The sequence below is a fragment of the Bidens hawaiensis genome, unplaced genomic scaffold, assembly GCF_021521415.1.
Source record: "Bidens hawaiensis isolate Kalapana, Puna unplaced genomic scaffold, B.hawaiensis_p1.1 tig00033834_1, whole genome shotgun sequence".
In the NCBI taxonomy this organism is placed as follows: Eukaryota; Viridiplantae; Streptophyta; class Magnoliopsida; order Asterales; family Asteraceae; genus Bidens; species Bidens hawaiensis.
In genome coordinates, this window is record NW_027505295.1 from 75,061 (window position 1) to 80,973 (window position 5,913).

Sequence of the window (5,913 nt, forward strand, 5' to 3'; positions counted from 1 at the left end):
CTCGATGAGGAAGAAAATCTATTACAAAGACAGCTGATTGAAAAATGTCAACCTTCCTCATCAAACACTATTGATACCCCTACTGCCTCAACTGAAGAAGAATTTATCAATCCTTTTCACTCTCAGCATGAAACAACCATTGATGAGATCTCTTCTAATTTGGAAGATAATTTGCATGTCGGTTCTGTTCCGACCACGAGAATTCATAAAGATCACCCTTTAGATAATGTGATTGGTGATGTGTCCTCAGGTGTACAAACGAGAAGCAGCTTGAATGAACACACCTGTGTTTATACAAGCATTAAGGAGACAGGAATAATCGATGAATGCCTGTATACCTGCTTTATAAGCCAGATTGAACCGAAAAATTATCAAATGGCTTTAAAGGACAGCTCGTGGGTCGAGGCCATGCAAGAAGAGTTGGCTCAATTCGAGAAGATGGAAGTTTGGACTTTGGTTGAAAAACCAAGGAATGTGCATGCAATTGGCACAAAATGGGTGTTCAAATGCAAGAGAGATAAAAAGGGGATCATTATAAGAAACAAGGCGAGGCTGGTCGTTAAAGGATTTAATCAGCAAGAGGGGATAGACTATAATGAGGTGTTCGCTCCGGTGGCTAGGTTGGAAGCGATACGATTGTTTTTGGCGTTTGCTGCGTTCAAGAAGATGAAAGTGTTTCAGTTAGACGTGAAGAGTGCGTTCCTCAATGGGAAAGTGGATGAGGTTGTGTATGTTGAGCAACCTCCGGGTTTTCCTGACCCAGACTTTCCTGATCACGTATACAAGTTGAGCAAGGCGCTGTATGGATTACATCAGGCACCTCGTGCCTGGTATTCAACGTTATCGGATTACTTGCTAGAAAATGGTTTTGAAAGGGGTTTGATCGACAGTACTTTGTTTGTGAAGAGAGATGGAAGTGACTTCCTGCTAGTTCAAGTCTACGTGGATGACATCAAGAGTCTCCATGTGTCAGGAATTTGAGGCCGTTATGAAGAAAAGATTTGAGATGAGTGCTACGGGTGAACTAACGTTCTTTTTAGGATTGCAGGTTGATCAAAAGAAGGATGGGATGTTCATTCATCAAACAAAATATGTTCATGATGTCCTCAAGCGTTTCAAGATGGAGGACTCTTCTCCATTTGACACTCCAATTTGCGTCAACCACAAGTTGGGAGCTGAAATTGACGGTGACGCAGATGTGGACCCAACTCAGTATCGGGCTATAATAGGTTCTTTGATGTATTTAACTGCTTCTAGGCCTGATATAATGTTTGCTGTTTGTCTTTGTGCTCGTTTTCAGGCAAACCCAAAGGAATCTCACATGAAGGGTGTGAAGAGGATTTTGCGGTATCTCAAAGGCAAGCCGAAGCTAGGGTTATGGTACCCGAAGGGAGGAGACGTTGAACTGGTAGCATATACAGATTCTGATTATGGAGGATGCAATCAGAGTCGGAAGTCGACAACAGGAGGTTGTCAGTTTCTCGGAGGAAGATTAGTTTCATGGCAGTGCAAGAAACAGACGTCAGTTGCAATCTCAACGTGCGAAGCTGAATATATGGCAGCATCCAACTGCTGTTCTCAGGTTTTGTGGATTCAGCAACAATTGCGCGACTATGGTCTGAATTTCTTACTCACTCCTATTTTAATTGATAACACTGCTGCCATCTCAGTAATTAACAATCCCGTGAAGCATAGTAAAACTAAACATATTGACATTCGTCATCACTTCATACAGGATTGTGCTGAGAAGAAACTGATCAAGGTCGAAAAGGTCGATACGCTGGAAAATTTCGCTGATTTATTTACAAAAGCGTTTGATAAATCAAGATTTCAAAACCTAATTGAGCTGAACGGGATGATCAATCCCGAGTAACCATGTTTTTGTGTTTATTTGTTAAAAAAAAAAAAAAAAAAAAAAAAAAAAAAAAAAAAAAAACATCACTATTGCTTAAAATTAGTCGGTTACCTCAGTTTGATGGACATATCCTCGGATATGTTTTGGTCCTCGTTTCTACTTAGAGAATGAGGGTCGCCATTAACCAGATGACTGAAAGTGACCTGGGCAGTTATGATGTGTTTTCTTTCTGTCGCTGAAAATTAGTCGGTCATACATAGTTAGAAGGACACATACTTGTATGTGGTCGGTCCAGTTGATCCATTGGATCTTCAGGATTGCCGTTTACCTGAAGACTTTGACTTGATCGGGGTGACTGAAGTCAAAATTTTTTAAGGGAAATGAAATTACTTTTCAACTCTAATACTTCGTAAAGAAGTTCTTTGCTATGTTTAACAGAAAATTGATCCAACCTTGGAAAATGATATATATACTAGCTTTGTGTGCTTAACTGGTGAAGTTATTAGGCTTAAAAGGCTTTAGGACAATCATTGTATGTCATGGTGACTTTTTATGGTGCGTAAAAGTAGATGTGATACAAATTAAAGTTTACTTGATTTTATGTGGAAACTCCTTAAGAGTTTTGCGTGTCTTCATGTATATCTTTCCGAATGATAGGCAGAAAAGTGATTACCCAGTCATACACGAGCCCGTAAGTGTTCTGATTCCCGTGAAGAAAGCGTTTCAAGACACTGCAGTGATCCAGATTCGGGACTTGCAGTTAATTATTACTCTGAAGTCTATAAGTATGTTTGAATTAAAAAAAAAAAAAGAAAAAAAAAATAGTATTTATGAAGTTATTGTAACATTAGAGAGTTCAAGATATCGAGACTTCTCAATCATGGAGTAAGAATGAATACGGGATCCAGACATAGAATACTTACAAGTTAATCAGACACTATGGGTCGAAGTCAATTCGGGGTGACTTGGGGAAAGCCAAATACGCTTTGAGGATAGATAGGAGGCATCAATATTTCTGAGTTGTTGCCCACTTAAATTTTAAGGATTAATTGAACCTAACTCGTATCACAGAAACGATGAAAACTATCTTAAGTATATTACCTGCTTACAACCTGTCTCTATATGTCATAATACAGCTAAACACGGATCTATGTAACAGTCACGTAGTTAGTATGATTCCTGTTAGGATCTTTTCTAAAACGTGGTGTCCCTGACTAGACTGAAATTTGATCCCTTATTTGTTAAATTTTTATAAGTTTTTCTTATTTTTGTAGTTGTATTATTTTATAACTGGTTACTTAGACATGATCATATTTGTTTAACTCTTTTTGGAAGTTTAAAATGATAATTGCAAAATGTTCAAACTTAAAGGTTTGATTTTGAAATTATAGGCGAAGTTGTTGAATCAGGCAAACTTGTGCTTAACTTCGTCTAGGCGAAGTTATCCGTAACTTCGCCTGAACTACACTGACCCTATATAAGGATTTTTTAAATAGTAAAAATCATTATTTTCAATTAAACCGGCAAACTTAACCTGAGCTATTCCGGCGAATTTACCATCTTTTTCGAATTCGATCTTCGTTTCCAGTTTCTATTATCAATTGAGGGCACGTGTTGTCGATATACCTCACAAACATGTTCTTTTCATGGTCGTTTTTACCCGGTTCGAGACCTCGGGTCGTCGGACCTTCAAAACCGAGTTTTTCAAACTTGTGTTACGTGTTCATGGACGAACTTTGCGTCTTCATAACATTAATATGTTGTGTTCTTCTCTCCTGGATCGTCAAATTGTGCGAAATCATCGTATTTTTGGCCGTTTGAATCTGAACAGTCGCCGATTCAGATGAAGGCGAAGTTAGGGTTTAGGCGAAGTTATCCGCAACTTCGCCTGGGGCTTAATTTTGCTTGAGGCGAAGTTATCCACAACTTCGCCTGAAGCTTAATTTCGCCTAACTCTTATCTTCGCCTAGGCGATGTTGTGATAAAGCGAAGTTAACATCAACTTCGCCTTGATCATTTTACTTAAATTTAATTAGACGAACTTACAGATGAAGCGAAGTTGTTCCCAACTTCGCCTCACCTTTAAGTTCGCCTATACATGTTTGATCACAACTTCGCTCATGGTATAAAGCGAACTTGTGAGTTGCTTAACTGTTATCTAACTTAGTTCGTTTAGTGCAGATATGGCTGCTGTTGGAGGAGCTGGTGGTGATGACGGTGACTATCAGAGGCTATTCTTTCCAGCTCATAACCAGTTCATCACTCTAGATCCAGATGCAAAAGGCGTGGAGGACTACCGGGAGATTATTACCTTTCTCCTGCGCTCAAGAATTTTTCACGCTATCACAACTACCCTGCCTATTTCACTGCCAAATATTGAAGACTTTTGGCAGACGGTAGAGTATGATTGCCGGGTTGAGCCCCCGGTGATGCGAGCCACCGTTAATGGTCAAGTTGTTCAGTTTTCCTCTGAACACATACGGGTGGCGTTGCAATTTGGAGAAGAAACAAGAGATGACCCCACGGAGTTTGTTGCTCCTTTTCGAGATGGCGCGTTCTTAAGGATGGGGAATTCAGGTCTCTTAGGTGATACACAGCGAAGGAAAGGGTTCTTATTAAATCAGTGGCGCTTCCTAACGCATGTCATGATAGTCTGTATGTCAGGACGGAAGGCGGGCACTGATGGAATGGGTGCGACGATGCAGTCTGCTATGACTGCCCTGACTTACAATAAGAGATATTCTTTTAGTCAGATGATCTTTTACGAGATCGATCGTCAGAGGAGGGCTGTGGCGCGTGAGCGGTTTACGATGTATCCACGATTTCTACAGATGATTTTAAATCATGTGGCTCCGTCGCTACCTCAAAGACGCCCTATTCGATACGTGGAATGTGTGACGAAACGTATCTTTGCTCAGTGTCGCACTTCCAGCGCACGAAGCAAGCCTGAGCTGCGTCCCAGGCATACTCCGCTTTTTGGGTATCTTATTAACCCGGAGTATGTGCCTGCGGCAGGGGACGAGTTTAGGGATCCAAGACAACAACAGGCGGCAGCACCCCAGGCTGTATCAGCTGCGCCTGCTGTATCTACTGCTGTATCTTCTGCTGCATCTGCTGCTGTGCCAACTTCTGAGATTGATCTTGACGCCATGTTCGGCGGGCAAGGGCTGTTTGATATGGACCGATTTGATTCACATGAGAATATTCAAGTCTCGGGTCCACAAGCAGATTTTGATGAGGTGATGGAAGAGGCCAGACAGATGATGGTGAGACATGAGCGAACGGTGGGTAAGCAGAAGAGAATTGTTGATGACGATGATGAGGAAACTGATGAAGAAGAGGCTGTACAGCTGGTGCGAAAGCGATCAAGAAGGGAAACGACAGGTATGGGATTAGGAGCCGGAGAGACTTCAAGGTTTGCACGCTTTGCTCCACCTGCCTTGTCTGGTATGTCCCTTGTTCCTACCTCTGTGCAGGTATCAAGTACAAGCGCTACGGTTGTTCCCGTAGTGGCTACATCAACGGCTGACCTTCCACAGATCACAGTCGTCCAGACGTCGGCTCCAGAAATTGTGTCTCTACCACCTCAAACGCGTACTCCACCGGTGGTAGTAGCACGATTTGTTGAGTCTACGGTCACCACTACTGCAGGAGTATCGGGTACGGTACCACCTGCGGACACGCCCAGTTCTGACTCGGAACGGATAGCTTCACTAGAGCGGATTGTAGCTGAGCAGTCAAAGACTATTCAAAGCCTAGTGGAAGCAAATCAACTGCAGGCATCCCTCCTGGCTGAGCACGGGAAAATAATAGATGCCTTGAAGGTTTTCTTGGCATCTCAGGGGGAGATGAGCTGTAGAGGAGATGAGTTGAGGACCAAGCGTAGAGAAGACCGAGACGATGATCCCAATGCACCGGAAGGTGCAGGTGGTGAGCTGCCAAGAACCTCACAAGCTCTTGGGGCTTCCACAGCTGAGGGGGAGTCTACCGAAGCGGCTGGTGGTGATGATGACGTGATCGATGCACTGGAGGAACTTGATGATGACATGTTCAGCGAC